The sequence below is a fragment of the Rhincodon typus genome, chromosome 10 (genome assembly GCF_021869965.1).
Source record: "Rhincodon typus isolate 14 chromosome 10, sRhiTyp1.1, whole genome shotgun sequence".
NCBI classification, from domain to species: Eukaryota; Metazoa; Chordata; class Chondrichthyes; order Orectolobiformes; family Rhincodontidae; genus Rhincodon; species Rhincodon typus.
This window is the reverse complement of record NC_063341.1, coordinates 44458768-44476731: the sequence shown is the minus strand read 5'-3', so window position 1 is coordinate 44476731 and position 17964 is coordinate 44458768. Positions and strand designations below refer to the sequence as shown.

General features: G+C 40.7%; 1 protein-coding gene across 2 annotated transcripts in view; it reads right to left on the bottom strand.

The window, feature by feature from the left end:
- LOC109921918 (zinc finger FYVE domain-containing protein 9-like) overlaps positions 1–17964 on the bottom strand; it is a 100363-nt gene extending 82399 nt beyond the window's left edge. The window contains exon 1 of one of the 2 annotated variants that reach the window (XM_048601677.1): positions 17783–17964. The gene's annotated coding sequence lies outside the window, so the exon portion shown is untranslated. Of the gene's footprint in view, positions 1–17616; positions 17696–17782 lie in introns of those variants that run through there. The other variant, XM_048601678.1, reaches the window with a different exon arrangement.

The following is a 17964-nucleotide window of genomic DNA, read 5'->3' as shown; positions in this document are numbered from 1 at the left end:
TGTCTCGGAGCCTCTCTGCTCCTATGATGCTGCTTGGCCTGCTGTGTTCATCCAGCCCTGCACCTTGTTGTCTCCTACAAACACAACCTTGGGAAAAGCAAATCCAGGAAAACATTTACCCAATTGCTATCTTCTCCAGCCCAGGATAAGGAACACCAACAGAATGAATCTAGGAGCACAGAGAGAACTCAAGCCTCTGCAGTAGCAACAAGGCAGAGCCGTATCTAGCAGCTTCAATTCAAAAACCCGAACTTCAACAATTGAAAGCAAAACTAAAACCCTGGGTCTGTGAGAGCCTGATTCTACCTACTCATGCTTCTTTTGTCTACTTCTTAAAAAAAAAACAAAGCTATTTACTCTGCTTTCTATAGAGCAGACACCTCGACATCAAGTTTTAACACTCCTCTTCAAGAGGAAGAGGACAGAACAAATCCTTCTTAAAGGCACACATCATCACACAAGAGTTAACAATGAGGACGGACTAGACAAACTTGGTTCGTTTTCACTTGAATGTCAAAGGATGAAGGCCAACCTGACTGAAGTAGAGACAATTATGAGAGGTGTGGTCAGAATGGATGGTCAGAGTTTGCCCAGGTAGAATTTGAACAAACTGAATCAAAGAAGGATAGCGTATTGAAGGTGCTGGTAGGCTTAAAGGTGGACAAACCTCCAGGTCCAGATGAACTGTGTGCCAGGCTGTTGAGGGAAGCAAAGGAAGAGACTGGAAGGGCACTGACCCAAAATTTTTAATTCCTCTCTGACCACAGGGGAGGTGCCAGATGACTGGATAACAACTAACGTGGCTCTGACATTTAAGGCTGTAGCGATACGCCAGAGAACTACAGACCAATGTGTCTCACATCAGTGGGGAAACTGAGACAATTCTGAAGGAGAACATCTATATCCACTTGAGGGGGGCAAGGCTTGATCAGGGACAGTCAGAATGACTTCGTCAGAGGGAGGTCATGCCAAACACATCATTAAATTTTTTTTGGAGGTGACAACCAGCTGCATAGATGAACATAATGCAGTTGTAGTTTTATTTGGATTTGAGCAAAGCCTTTGGCAAGCTTTCCTATGTGGGAAATTTATCAAGAAAGCAAATGCACATGGGATACAGGGTAATTTGATAAAGCAAATTCAACATTGACTCTACAACTGAGACAGAGAGCGATGATGGAAGGCTGCATTAGTGAGTGCGTGTGGGTTTGGGTTTGGGCTTGCAGTTAACACAGACTGGTCAGGTGGTTAATGGTGAGATTAACTTTCTTGGGCTACAAGAAGCTATAAACAGGATGGTCAAATGGGCCAATAAGTGGCACATGGGCACTAACCCAGAAAAGTGGGAGGTGTACATTTTGGAAGGAGTAATTTGATATGGAGGTATTAATGGTACGAAACTAGGAAGTTGGTGACCAAAGGGACCTTGGAGTGTTTGTCCATAGATCTCTGAAGGTGGAAGGGCATGTTGATGCAGGTGGGGTTTTGAAAAAAACATAGGGGATAGTTGCCTTTATCAATCAAGGTACAGATTCTAAAAGTCAGGTTGGAGTTGTACAGAACTTTGGTGAGACCACAGCTAGAGATTTTTAATGCAGTTCTGGTTGCCACATTTCAAGAGGGATGTGGTTGCTCTCGAGGGAGTGCAGAGGAGATTCATCAGGATATTGCCTAGGATGGAAAACTAACGTTTGAGGAAAGGTTGGATAGGTTTGGGTTGCTTTCATTGGAGCAAAGAAGACTGAGGGGTGATCTGTTTAAAAGTGTACAAGATTATGAGGAACCTTGAGAGAATGGATAAGGAGCAGCTGTTCCACTTAGCTCAAGGGGAAGTCACAAAGGGACACAGGTTCAAGTTAAGAGGCAGGAGGATTAGGGGAGGATGAGAGGAAAAACCTTTTCAACCGAGAGGGTGATAATGGTCTGTATTGCAGCGCCTGGGTGGGTGGTAGAGGCGAATTACCTGACATCCACCAAAAATGCACCTGCATGAGCACGTAGCGTTCGGTCCAACTCGTCCATACCGACCAGTTTTCCAAAATTGAACTAATTCCATTTTCCTGCGATTGGCCCATATCCCTCTAAACCTTTCCTATCCATGTACCTATCCAAATGTCTTAAAATGTTGTAATGGTGCTTGCCTGTACCACTGCTTCTGGCAGCTCCTCTCACATATGCACCACCCTCTGCGTCAAAAAAGCTGTCCTTCAAATTCCTTTTAAATCCTTCCCCTCTCAGCTTACACCTACGTCTTCTAGTTTTGGACTATGAGAAATACCTTGGCTATTTACCCTATCTGTACCCCTTGTGATTTTATGAACTTCAATAAAAATCATCTCTCAGCCTCCTATGCGCCTGCCAATAAAAGGTCCCAGCCATCCAACTCCTCCGTATAACTCAAACTCTCATCTCGGTAACATCCTTATAAATCTTTTTTGCCTGTAAGAGGGTGACCACAATTGTATACAGTACTCCATATGTGGCCTTAACAACGTCTTGTACAACCGTAACATGATGTCCCAACCTGTGCTCAGTTCTCCGAGCAATGAAGTTAAGCGTACCAAACACCTATCCAACTGTAATGCCTCTTTCAAGGAACTGTGTACCTGCACCCCTAGATCTCTGTTCAACAATACTACCCAGGTACCTACCATTCACTATGCAAGTCACGCACTGGATTTGTCTTACCAAAATGCAACACCTCACATTTATCTAGGATTAAAAGAGAAGGGTATACAGGTTAGTTTGATCGTAGAGTAGAATAATAGGTCGGCACAACATCGTGGGCCAAAGGGCCTGTACTGTGCAGTACTGTTCTATGTTCTAAACTCCGCCTGCCATTCCTTGGCCCACTGGCCCAGTTACTCTTAGAAAACCTTCTTCACTGTCAACTATACCACCAATTTTGGTGTCATCCACAAACTTACTAATCATGCTTATTTTCTCAACCAAATCTTTTATATAAAATGACAAACAACAGAGGACCAGTATCGATCCTTAGGGCACATTGCTGGTCACAGGTTTCTAGCCTGAGCAACAACACTCCACCACCACACTGTCTCCTACTATCACGCCAAATTTGTATCCAATTGGCTTGCTCTCCTTGGACCCCATGTGATCTAACCTTACTAACCAATCTACCATGCAGAATATTGTTGAAGGCCTCGCCTCGCTAAAGTCCACGTAGGTAACATACCACTCTGCTTTCACATACCTTCTTGGTCACCTCTTCAAAAAACTCAAACCAGTTTGAGACACAATTTCCCACACAAAGCCAGCGTATCTTAACATCCAGTGCTAGTAAATGGGATTTGGTTGAAGGTCAGGTGTTTCTTACATATTGGTCCAGACTCAATGGGCCAAAAGGCCTCTTTTGTACTGTATGATTCTAGAAATGCCAACTACTAAGGGACAATGGTTTAGGTAAAAAGGGGGCAAGCTGTTGTTGCTTTTTTCTAAAAAGACACGGTGGGGGTGGGGGGGGGTAGTAAATTAACTGCCCAGAAGGCGGTGGAGACAGATACAATAGCAATATTTAACAGGCATTTTGACAGCTATACAAATAAGCAGGGAATAGAGGGATACTGACCATAGAGAGACATAAGGTTTTAAGTTTAAAGAGGCATCATGTGTCAGCAAAGTCTCTGCAGACCAATGCGTCTTTTCCTGTGCTGTACTGTTCTTTGTTCATTTTAGTTCTAATTTGTATGCATTTCAACATGTTGGCTGGCTTATGAGTTAAACGACATCCAGAGGAAGAAGCCTGTTAATTACTAGTTTGATGTACCGAACGGATAAGATTTCTGCTCTCAATCATCCTTCCATTATCCCTGAAGAGAACCATTTGGTTCAGATTAAATTCTGCTTCATCGCCCTAAAACCAGCCTGCCAACAATCACTAGGTAGAATCACAATGAAGGAGAGCCACTCAGCCAAAGCACCCAAGAGCTGCCAGTGCCCACGGTATAACGTCCCAATATTAATCAACTGCCACAAGAAAGGGAATAAAACTGGGGAAAACTGAGGGAAAAGTAACATTGAGAAACTTGCTTTTTCATTTAATTCAGAGAAACAAGGTTGTTTTAATGGAACCTCAGCTTTCATGCAGTAACTTCAATAAACCTCTTGATTGACGGGACAAACAGAGTTAACTTTTACTGCGCAATTGAATTGACTTCAAATGATTTAATTGTAAGCTCAAACAAACAGTCAAAAAGATCAAAAAAGTACAAATCTTAAAATTGAAAATAACTTTGTTCATTCAAAAAGAAATTCTGACAAGATCCAACTTGGGACTCCTCATACAGGAAAGATGTTGTTAAACTTGAAAGGGTGCAGGAAAGATTTACAAAGATGTTGCCAAGCTTAAGCTTCAGGGAGAGACTGAATAGGCTAGGGCTATTTTCCTTGGAGCGTTGGAGGCTGAGGGGTGACCTTATAAATGGTTTATAAAGTAATGAGGGCTATGGACAGGGTGAATAGCCACGGTCTTCTCCCCAGAGTACGAGTCCAAAACTAGACAGCGTAGGTTTAAAAGGTGAGAGGGGAAAGATATAAAAAGAGACCTAAGAGGCAACTTTTTCCTGCAGAGGGCAGTGCATGTACATGTATGGAATAAACTGGCAGAGGAAGTGGTGGAGGCTGATACAATTACAATATTTAAAAGGCATGTCAATGGGTATATGAATAAGGAGAGTTTAAGAGGGGTATAGGCCAAATGCTGGTAAATGGGACTAGATTTATTTAGGGTATTTGACCTGCATGGACGAGTTGAACCAAAGGGTCTGCTTCCAGGCTGTACAACTATGACTCTGATGGGAGCATTCACGTCTGAGAGAAAGGTTTCTATGGGGGGGGGGGGGCACTCAATTTAGGCCGGACAAAGTCGGGATTTTAAACTTTAGAAAATCTTAGACATTGAGATGGCAGCCTTAATAATTATGAGTGCTTCAGATTCTATGTGCACATACAGTTCAGTGCAAGTTTACTAGATTCATACCTGAAAGGAATGGGTTATCTGATGACGAAAGGTTGGCCAGACTGAGCTCATTTCCACTGGAGTCTGGAAAGTTGAGAGGGATGTTGACTGAAATATAAAAGATCCTGAATGATCTTGATATAAAAGTCTAAGGTTATTAGGGAGAAAGTGGGAATGGAGAATTTAATACTAACAAATCACCCATTATCCTATTAAATGGTGGAGCAGTTTTAAAGGTCTAAAAAGTCTATTTCTGCTCCTATTTCATCGGTTCATAGATTTGTAAATTACTTTAGAATGGAACAACCGTGGAGCATTGGCACAAATTATGGAAGACTAGTGTTAAGATACATGCCTGAAGTTATTTTTGTCCAGATGTTGCAGTGTACATGAAGATTACTGCAAATGTTTCAAAGAAAGCTTGCTGAGTTCCTGAGTGGGAAATACATTGATGGCAATGGCATTACCAGTTACCACAATCACCTTGAGATGCTTGATCATCTTTCAAGTCAGAAACGTTCCAGTCCCTACCCCTCCCTCATACAGGCGTTTCATTCTGTTCCTCCCAGCAAATTGCACAGGACTGCAATGAGTTGAAAATGAGTTTTACAGTTCACAGATTGCACTGAGAGATTGAACAACCCCTTCTTAACCTTTTTCCACGGTTCATCTGTGGAAAGTGTATAAAATCTCACATGCAAAGTAATGAATACATTTGCCTCACCCTGAGCTCTATGTAAAATTCAAACATTTTTACTGGAACTATTAAGAATGTGTGGCATTGATGTTAAGCTTAAATGTACAAAAAAAAATTTAAAGTTGCACCCATCACAAAGGGAAACAGCAAACCACGAGTATTCAATAACAGCATTAAATGGTATGCCCAATGAAAAATAAGAAGAAGCAATCTAAATCAAACAGTACAATTTTAAAAAGTATGGTGGAACAGAGAGACCTGGGGATATATAAACAAGATGGTCAAAGGCAACAGAACAAAGTTGTACAGGCTATAAAATGATATGAGTGTTTTGGCTTCATAAAACAAAAAAAAAAAAAGAGGCATAGCACAAAACCGAAACTGTACAATACTAGTTAGGCCCCAGCTGGAGTATTGTGTCCAATTCTGGGAACTAAGGAGGCAGGGCCTTACAGATGGCGCAGATATTTAATGCAATGTTTGTAGGCTTGGAGAATTTTCATTATGTGGAGAGATCACAAAATCTTCTCCTTAGCACAGATAAGGTCAAATCTAACAACTGGTCAAAATTAAAAAAGTTTTGATTTATAAGAAATCATTTCCAGCAGCAGAAAGGTGAATAATCAGAGGATGAAGATTTAAAGATGTTTGAGAAAATCAGACGGCACGAAGAAATAAAAATGCTGGATAGGCAGTGAACTATGATGATTAGGACTGCCTAATAAGATAGAGAAAGTACATTCAATCTTAAACTTTCAAAGGGGAATTGGATAAATATTCAAAGAGCAAAAAAGTTTGCAGGGCTATAGGAAAAGAGACAATGTGCCAACGATCTCCTACTGTGCCGTACCTTTCCAGGCTTCCATGAAATGTGCAATTTCAAAAACGCCAATTCTGACTTTCGGTGAAAAGATACTAAGTGGATTCTGGAAATGACTGTATCCCAAGCATGAATTTTTATTTTGCAGAACATCTACGTTCTACTTGCAAAAAAGACCCTGAACTACATGTTGCCTGCCACTTCAATGCACCACCTTGCTCCCTGGCCAACATCTGTCTCCAGCTTGCTACGGTGTTCCAGTGAAGCCCAACGCAAGCTGGAGGAACAAGACCTCATTTTCCGCTTGGGGACCCGACAGCCCTCCGGACTCAATATGGAGTTCAATAATTTTAGGGCTTAAACTCTTCCATGTCCCAGCTCCCCACCCCACACAGCAGGCCTTGTTACCACATAGCCTGCCACTACACACCCCCTGTTGTTAGTCACTAACAGTCCCCATTAATATCCATTCACCCTCCCAGCCTGATCGTTAGCAACTCCTTTGTCTGTCCAACTGTCTTTCTCTCTCTTTGGGCTCTATCCTATCAGTTACTCCCTACACCACCCACGTCCCTATTTTCTGCATATAAACTGATGTTTTCCCAGCCACCATCAGTTCTGAGGAAGGGTCACTGGACCCGAAACGTTAACTCTGTTTTCTCCTCCACAGATGCTGCCAGACCTGCTGGGCTTTTCCAGCAATTTTCTTTTTGTTCCTGATTTACTGCATCCGCAGTTCTTTTGGTTTTTATTAATTTTTATTCTCTCCACAGTTGAGTAATCTGCAGTGTTCTTCTAGAATTTTGTTTTTGTCTTAATACCAAAATTCATAGGATTTTATCGATAAGAGAGCTGACATCATGTTTACACAGCTCCCAATGATGTTTTATTTTTAAAACTAAAGCATCTCCTCGACATGAAACTGCTCATCTTATCGGATTTGCTTTTTGGTGCTTCCTCACATTGGTTTCCAAGGTTCAGGTTGTGCTCTGCACTCCCTGGCTTGGCATGACTCATCTACCATTGTTATCTGTTATCAGGGCTCACCTGATTAAGAGTGCACACTGCCACAGCTCCATTTACTCCTGGGGATTTTGCCCACCTAGCAGATAACATGTTTGTCGTCAATTCTTAAAAAGTATTTTCCAGAACCAGGGACTCAAGATATACTTGCAGCAGATTGTTACTGGTGACTCTTCCTCACCCTAGCACAGAGCTGCTGCATAAAAAGGTAGAGAGATCTGCAAGTTATAGTCATGCAATTCAAGACCATGTGGTAGAAACTCAAATGGATATCTACACTTGAAACAGTAAAACAAAAAAGAAGACAGGAACATGGGGAAGGAGCTGGGAATGAACCTATTAAAAAATATTGGAGCTTGTAGACTGTATTATGGAAAAATTTCTCACCTGCTTTACCAAAACACCAAATGCTGCATTGATCTATCAAAAATTGCCAGGACAATGTAATTAAATCCACAATATAACAGGAATGTAATGCTCGTGCATTATTGACTTAGAGACCGTATGTGAAACTGAATGAGAAGGTCTAGGCACCAGAAATAGCTCAAGGGTTAATTGAATGACGATACAGGAGTTAAAAGAATTTCCAGAGTACAAGGCCTAGGCAGCTGAATGATGGAGAAAACCAAACAGGGTAGATTGTTGCACTATAAAAGAGCTTACATACATAGGCACGCACAAGACAGAGAGTACTAAAGACTGGAGAAATTTAAATTTAAATGGTCAACTCCGTCAAAAATCATGAACCCATTAAGAGTGGGGAATAAAACCGTCTGACACAGACCTAAAATACTTCACTGATTCAAAGAAATTAACTTTTGCTACAGGAGTGCTAAAGATGTGCCATAAAGTGAAATACATTTAAAAGAAAGTCTAACAAACCAGATTAGGCCTTTCAATTTTTTATTAGCTCTCAATGTTTGTATAGATGCATATCTTATTGACCTTAAGTATATTCTACAGAAGAACTGTTGCACTATTAGAACACGCAGCAACACCCTCCATTAAAAACATCCTGAAAAATAAATCACACTTTAGGTATTAAACATATACATGCTAAATTTCATGCAGCTACTATTTAAAAAGCTTTGATAACAGTACTTGTCTCAGAATTTGTTACTTGCAGACATTTCTCATGCAAAACCTGTCTCAAGCTGCTGACCAAAGGAATGCAGTATAATAAATCGACTAGGGTTTGTTAGGAAAAGACACTGCTCAAACAAAAAATCTGCAACTACAGTTTATCCAATTAACAAATCAATGATCATAAAAAGAGAGCAAGATTTAGTGCAAGTGAAGTGTGACAGAGGCGCATGAGCATGAGAAAAAGAGTGCACAAAAGTGGCAGTATAATGTGGGAAAATGTGAGGTTGTTCAGTTTGGAAGGGAGAACTAAAGGACACGATATTATTTAAAATTGAGAAAGCAGCAACACAAAGTCCATAAGACGGGGCAGTAAAATGAGGCCATCAGCCCATCGAGTCTGCCCCATAATTCAATCATGGCTGATAGGTATCTCAATTTCATTTTCCTGCCTTCTCCCCATAATCTTTGATCCCCTTACCAGTTAAGAACCTCTCTCTCTGTCGTAAAAACACTCTGACTCAGCCTCCACAGCTTTCTGCAGCAATGAGTTCCACAGATTCACCATCCTCTTGCTGAAGAAATTCCTCCTTATCTCAGTTTTTCAGGATGTTATTAGCTAGACGGTGTTGCCACAGGTTCTAAATGTATCCTCAAGTCCTAGTCTCTCCTACTAGTGAAGAAATCAACTCCACGTCCACTCTCACGAGGCCGCTCAGTATTCCGTAAGTTTCATATTCCACCCCTACCCCCCCAAAAACCTTCCAAACGCCATCGAGTACAGACCCAGAGTCCTCAATTGCTCCTCATATGACAAGCCCTTCAAGTCCAGGATCAATCTTGTAAACATCCTCTGGCCACTATCCAATAGCAGCACATCTCACCTCAGATGTGGGATCCAAAACTGCTCATGATATTCCAAACATGGTCTGACCAGAGCCTTATACAGCCTCAGCAGTACATTTCTGCTCTTGTATTCTAGCACTCTTGAAATGAATGCTAACATTGCATTTGCCTTCGCCTTCCTAACTGCCAAGTGAACCTGCACATTAACATGAAGAAAATCCTGAACTAGGGCTCCAAAGTCCCTGTGTTTCAAATTTCTGAAGTCTTTCCCCATTAAGGGAATAGTCCATGTCTCTTTTCCTCCTAACAAATTGCACACCTCACACCTTCCCAGTGTATTCCCATTTGCCACCTTTTTGCCCAATCTCCTAGCCTGTCCAAGTTCTTCCGCAGCCTCCCTGCTTCCTGAAGTTACTCAATCTTTGTGTCATCTGCAAACTTAGTAACAATGTCCTCAATCCCTTCAGCCAGATCATTAATGTAGAACCTGAATACTTGTGGTCCCAACACTGACCCTGCGCAATTCCACTAGTGACCAGCTGCCATCCTAAAAACTACCCCTTTATCTACAATCTCTGCCTTTTGCCAGTCAGCCAATCTTCTATCCATGCCAGTACCTTGCCTCTAACACTGTGGGCTCGTCATATTTAGCTACTGCCTGTACAGTAGCTCATCAAGGTCTTCTGCAAATCCAAACAGACTACATCCACTGGCTCTCTTTTGTCTAACTTGCTCATTAGAATTCTAACAAATTTATCAGCCATGACCTTCCCTCAATGAAGCCATGTTGACACAGCCCTATTTTAGAATGGATTTCCAAGTAATCCACAATCTCAGATCTAATAATGGGCTCATTGGCAAGATCAGGCTAACCAACCTACAATTTAGTGTCTTCTGCCTCCCTCCATTTTTAAACATTAGCTATTTCCCAGTCCTCTGGGACGAGACTCCAGTGATTCCCGAAAGACCACCAATGCCTCAATAATCTCCTCAGCTATCTCCATCAGAACCCTAGGGTGCAGTCCACCCAGTCCAGCAGATTTATTCACCTTCCCCAGTACTTTCTCCTTAGTGATGGCCACTATACTTGCCTGTTCCCCCTGAATCTCTTGGCGTTCTGGTCAGCTGCTGAATTCTTCCACTGTGCAAACTGATGCGAGGTACGTATTCACCTGCCATTGCTTGGGTCCACACACAGACACACACAGACACTTAAAGCAGTCATCTACTGGTTTTGAAAGACTTTACTTATCTAACACATTTGCCCCATCCTCCCTCTCGAACTATCATATTATAGTCACTACCCCTTCAGGGTTCCATCACCTTAAGCTCCCTAGTCAAGTCATTACACATAACCAAATCTAGAATTGCTCGTTCCCTAGTGGGCTCTACCACAAGCTGCTCCAAAAATACATCTTGTAGCTATTCCATGAATTCCTTTTCATAGGATCTGCTACCAATCCAATTTTCCTAGAAGCCCTGCATACTGAAGTCCCCCATTATTGGAACAGAGCTTCTCTTACATGCCTTTTCTATCTTCAAATTTATTTTCTGCCCAATTTCCTGACTACGACTAGGCAGCCTGTACATAATTCCCATCAGGACCTTTCTGCATTTACAATTCCTCAAATCTGACCACACAGGTTCTACACCTAACAGGATATCAATTCTTGCTATCAATTCAGTTTCATTTATTACTAACAGGGGAAACCTGTTTACTCTGCCCATCTGCCTATCCTTTTGATAGGATGCGTATCCTTGGGCATTTTGCTCCCAGCCCCAAACCCCTTGCAGCCAACTCTCATACCTGCAGCATTGTACTCACCAATTTCAACATGCATCACAAGCTCATTTACCTAATTTTGTACACTGCTTGCATTGAAGTACAACACCCTCAGACTTATGTTGACTATCCCCTTTTATTTTGAGGTTAAGGTTCCCAAGCTTTTCCATACTTAGTCTATTATTTGTACTGGAAACTTCTGACCTGTTCAGAAATGAACTTATACACCCCTGAACTGTAATGCCCAGGTTCATGTCCTGTCTATAGCAGAGTTAGAAACTCAAGAGCCCTCCATGCATGCAACTTTTACTTGTCCATCACATTAAACAGGTGCACCAAATTCTACACAATCTGAAAAATTTCCTGCCGAAGAGAGTCACCTTGTGGTAGAGCAATAATGTCCCAAACTCTGGACCAGGAGGCCCACGTTCAAGTCCCACAAGCTTCAGAGTTGTAATAACATATCTAAACAAGTTAATAAATTTTTTAAAAAAGGAAACCAACTAGCTCCTCCAGTTGGGAAATGCAAATAATTTCCTGCCTGAAACTATCAAGCTGGAAGAATCATAAGCATCACTAATGACTTGCTTCACATTTCACAATGATTAATTAGATTCAAATTCTTCAAGCTGCAATGCTGGAATTTGTGACCGTGTCCTCAGACAGTGGTGTTGGATTTTGGATTACTAGCCTAGTAACATCACCACTATTAAACCTATGGTGGCCATGGTGTCGAGGTGCTTCAATGGACTATTTCAAACATAAAAGATTTTTCAAGGGCTTGATGCAAGTCAGCTGCAGAAGATTATCCCACAAGGGAAAACAATCTAAGAACATAATCTCAAAGTAAGGGTTCACCAACACAAAACAAAACATGGAGGACGTTATTCGGAAGGTTTTGAATCTGTGGAATTCTTTATCACATACAGCTAAGGAAGCAGTCATTAAAAATATTCAAGTTTGAAATAAATTAAGATTTTTTTGAGATGTGCGTCTTAAAATGGGTGACCTCTTATTATAAAATTACGCCATCTGTTCCTAGACTCTCCCACAAAAAGGGGAAAATCAATATTTCCAGAATTACCTTGTCAAGTCCCCTCAAAATATAGTTCTTTCAATAAAGGTTGCCTCTCATTATTCCAAAATGAGAATCATTACAGATCCACTGCACTCAACCTCTTCTCATGAGACAATCCCTCTAATCCCAAGATCAATCTCGCAAATCTTCTCTAGACTGCCTCCAACGCCAGACTATCTTTCCTTAGATAAAAAAGGGCCCAAACTATTCACAGTACTCCAACTATGGTCTGACAAGGACCTTGTATAATTTTTGCAAGACTATTTTATATCCTATTCGCTTTGGGCTAAAGACACCAACATTTCATTTGTCTTCCCTATCACCTGCTGAACTTGTGCGTAGAGGTCACAAATCTGGCAGACTAGGATTCCCAAATCGCTCTCATGTAACCTTCTGTAGTCTCTATTTAAAAACAGTATTCGGCACCTTTAGTCTTCCTGCCAGAAATGCATAACCTCACATCTGCACATATTATAATCCACCTGCCAAGTTTTTCCCCGACTCGCTTAACTTCTACGGGCTTCTCGGGTCATCCTCACTACTTGCCTTTCCACCTATTTGTATCACCAGCAAACTTGGCTACAGTACATCACTTTTGTCATCCTGGTCATTATAATATATTGTAAGTAACTGTTCCCAGCATTGATACTTGTGGCATTCCACCCTGAAAATGCCCCAATCAAGTCTTTCACCTGTAAGTTAGCCAAACCTCTGCTCATGCTCCAATACAATGGGCTCTTTTATTATGTAGCTGAACATGTGGTACCTTGTCAAACGCGTTAGAGAAATCCAAACATATTACATCCATACTTGGCTTTTGTACATCCTGCTTTTAACCTACTCAAAAGAATTCTAATAAATTTATTAGGCATGATTATTTCCCCTATCCAAAACCATGCTGACTATTTGATCACATTACATGCAGATACTCCGCTATTACATTTTGTTACAGACAGTAACATTTTAAAACTTCGACAAATCTTTCTTGCAGTCCATCATCTTATGGCCACATTTAGACAGAGTTGGAGGCATGTTGGCAATGTTAGTCAAAGATAAGCGCTGTATAAAACTAGAAAACTAACATTCTCAAAATAAACTTCCAATTTCACTTGAATAGTTCAATTTATGACAGTCATTCTCAATGTAGCCTCAAATGTTTCACATCTTCAGCAGTCTATAAATAACAGACATATATTCAGTTCAAATCAGTTAAAAAGTATCATAAAAAGAGATAAAAATGGAACCAGAAAACTGTTACCCAAGAACCAATATCTAAAAAGTACTGACATTTCCCAAAGTTACAGTCCCGCTCAGGATGCATCTCTCAGACACAAATGTCAGAAAGAAATATCTTATGTACAATTAGACAAACATTGGTAGTTCAGTGGATTACAGAACAAGATGGTCGATGTTTGAAGAAAAATATTTCTGCAGAAATACACTCCAGCCAATTGGTGTTATAATTTTTGATCTGACAATGGGACAGTAAATGTCAACAACAGGACAAGTACAAAGTCACTAAAGTAATTCGAACCAATCTTCAGTTACTTTTAAATACTAGCAATAACTTCAAATTGTGTCATTTTGCTCACAGCACAAATTGTGGTGTGCTGCACCATTGCCCTGCCATCCTTTTAAAAAGCAAGCTGAAGTCTTGATTAAGCAATTCAGGACATACAGGCAATTAACACGCCCTGCTCAGCAAAGATTTGCTTATAGTTATCAGCACATTGCTGCAAGAAGTATGCACTCAATATTTAGAAAGCAACACAGCTTATTTCAAAGCATCTTTGTATTTTTTTCAGGGTTTTCAATGTACTTTGGTGCTAATAAAAACTTACCACAGCAAAATTTTTTTTATATTAAATATGTCATTATGGATCAATTACTTGCAATGTGTCTGTAATTGTACGCATAGTTTAGAAAAGCACAAACAAAATCTTAGCCATGGAGCAATACACACTGATCAAAACAACAAACATCAGGAAAGCTAACAAGAAGCTTAGTCAAAGAAGTGGCTTTTGAGGAAGGTCAACGGTGGAGAGGTACAGTCAGGGAAATTCCAGGCAATAGGAGACACCTCTGGAATTGCTACTCTAAAGTAGCATGGAGGGAGTGATTGGTCACAAGGCTGAGAGTGTGGGGAGGAACAGTTGGTGGAGATTAAAGAGACAACAGTGGGTGGGTGTAGGAGGTCACAAAGAATAATACAAAAAGGAGAATTTTAGAACTTTGACATTCACAAGACTGACTGGTGAGCAGAATTTGGTGCAGCTTTAGGGTAAAGGCAGCAAGATTTTGGTTGAGTGAATAATGAGAGACACGCAAAGAATACAAAAGTCAAGAGCACAGGTGATGAATTCAACTTTTCAAGGTGGACTAAAGCAAGCAATGAGTGTTAATATGGAGTTTTTGGACATAAAACGGATATTGGGTCAGAATATCAGTTAAGGATCAAACAGAATGCCAAGGTTTCAAACAACATAATCAGACATGAAACGAAGGCTGGGTTGGGCTGCTGAAACAGAGTTTCTGATGGGAACCAGGAAAATCGGGCAGCACGGTGGGATGCGCTGAGGGTCAGTGTGGACTTGTTGGGCCAAAGGGCCTGTTTCCACATTGTAGGGATTCTATTAGAAAAAATGGCTTCAGTTTTCACAAATGATTAACCGAGAAAAAATTCCCACACCTCCAAGGTTTGTCAGTCCAGCAACAAGGAAGCAGTGGGGGTCAATACAGATGATGAAAGCTTGGAGCTGGGTATCCCGAATGTGTATACTGGAACATGACCCCTACTCTTTGTACAAAGTTACCACAATCAGGCAGTATAAGAGGAGGAAGTGATCAACAATACATTCTTCAAAAGGTTTGTCAGATATCTCACAAACCAATGACAAAATTTATGATTCAATTTAATCAACATTATCTCTTACCAAGCACCGATAATAAATCATCATGTTTATTGTACCACAAATGCCCAAGTTTTACTGCTAAACAACAAGACCAAGAAATACCATTTCACACAGTAACATTATAGATTGTTATGACTGCAAACAATTTGACCTAGGAGTTATCACAGTCCAAAATTCTTGTATTATCTTTTAAAGAACCCAAAGACTCCATATTTACTGCTTTGATTTACGCAAGATGGCCTCCAATTTCCTGTTTGGCATTTATTTCCTTAAATTTAGAACTTCAGGTAACTTAAATTTAATGAAAGACAAACTATTTGCTTATTCCAAAAAAAAAAATTGGAGTCAAAATGTTAAGTACAATAAGGAAATTCTTCAACTGCAACCATCTACATAAATCTCATTTTCCTTTGGCAATAGCCTTGGCTCAGCAACAGCACGTTCATCTTAGTCACAAGGTCAAGTCTTATGACAGAAACTGAAGCACATAATCTTAGCTGAAAATCGAGCAGGGAAAAAAAAGTGTTGCCTCTTACTCAAATAAAAGTAGTAAACTAAAGCTCATCTTCAGAAATACAATCTGTATTTTAAAAGGGTGGAAGAGGTCTCCGCACAACCTGGCCAACATTTAATGCCAAACCAAAAATCACCAAACTGGAAAAATGCTTCGGCAAGTTCTAAGGCAGTGAAAGACTCAAAGCAATTCAAATTGCTTATTCCCTTCCACATGTGTATAATTCTCTTTTGAAATGTGTTATGGTGCCATCTCATCAGCTATTTGAATTGAGCAGTGCCATTTTATAAAATAAAATCTTGATTTTTTTGCCTATTAAGAACGTGGACATTAAGCAGCATGTTAAAAATTCCGTATGCACATCAAATGAATGGCAAAAACAAAAATAATTCTTAGAAAACGACAGCCAAGAAAGTAATAGTTTTGACACTGGAACTGAAATGCTGCAGAGATCTCTTCTAGTGGAGGGCAGAAGAGGGGTTGACATAGGCACAGTTGGATCACAGATGTCATGGCATGGGTACAGATGAGCTACAGCAAATACGCAAGAATGCAGCAGGGCAGATGAACGTGGCACACCATGACAGCAGATCTCCTGGCAAAAGCAGCTGCAAACAGCATGAGTATTGACAATACCAAATTTGCTTCCTCATTACTACTGTCAAAATTTACTATTGTGAAAATTGAAGATTTTCACCTTAACCTCTGTTCCAGTTAAATAAACCCCAATTCAGCAAGCATTTTTCATAAACACATTTTCCCATCTCACTCTTTAAAAACCCAAAATGTTAATCCCTTTTAAATTGCAAACTTCATTTCTTAATCCTATGACAAAGTGACATAACTCGTTCACGGTACCAACTTATCGCTCTCACTCTTTGCGAAATAGCCGGACCTGCTTTCCATACTAAATGCATGGCACTCAGCAACTAGCAACTGCAGGACCACTGTCATACAAAGCTTATTGTTCCTTTCCAGCAAGGAATGAAACAAAGTAACTTTTTTGAGAATCACTGTACACTCAGCAATCTAAAGTTTAAAATGAATTTTGACACGGATCACTCACAATTTTGAAACTTTCGGTGGAATTGGGTGTAGTTGTTTCTTCGTCCCTCTGCTCCAAAAAATAAGCACAAAAAGGTGTGCAGCGAACCTTCAGCATTACTCAAAATCATTCCTACAATTTATAATATTTAAGAACAAAAGTTGTTGGGAGATAGAAATATTCCCTAGACATAGTAGGGTAAAACAGACTAAAACCAACAACTGATCTCATATTTGTTTTGGATCCAAAAAGCGTCCTGCACTATTTTGTCTCTGTCGTCGTTTGCGCTTTACAACAAAAGACCGAGATTAATAATGAGAAAACTTTATAGCATGATTCTGCGGCACATCTTATTTTTGACGGGAGACGAAAAGAAGGGCTGTATGACCTCTGCACCCACTGTTAGGAATTCTGAAAATCTTGTGATTTGTCTGTGAAGACTACGTGTCTTAGGAAGGTGCGAAGCAGTTTTTACAAACAAATCAGAACACATCTTTTGCAGTTATGTTTTCTGTTAATGAAAGCCAAGTCAAATCTATTCCTAATCAAAGCGCAGTAGTGCCGTCAAGTCCAGGAGTTACATCCTGCAAAATAAACCAATGATTCCCACCCTCCCCCACCTTCTGTGCCATGCACGATCGGTTTAATCCGCAGCATTTAAATCTCGGACTAATGACGAAATTCAAATATTTGCAGACTTGCTAGACAATACACAAACCAATCTCTCGCACGGACACACACACACACACACACACACACACACACCTTCCGGGAAAAAAAATCGTGGTCAGAAAGCCAAGCGGTAGACTATTTCAACACTTGTCTTCTTAGGCCTACCCGAAACATGGGAGTATGTGCTTCGGTAATATCCGCAAAGCACACGCTTGCCCTCGGCTGCCATCGCCTCAGCAGGCGCAATATCCAGCGAGCCCTCGGGGTCGCACGGAGGGCGGTCCAAATCCCTTTAAACAATTCACATCGCTCCCAGACTTTGTTTCCTTACCAGACGCAGGTTCATCGCTTCCAAGACGGGGTTGAAAAATGTCGCCGGCCACACCGTTAGTCGCTATTATCCACTCTGCATCTTAATAGGCAAGATCTGCAACGTTTCACTCTCTCCATCGACATCAACTCAACAGCCATCCATCACGCGCTTGACGTTTGGAAAATACCAGCAGCAGCTTT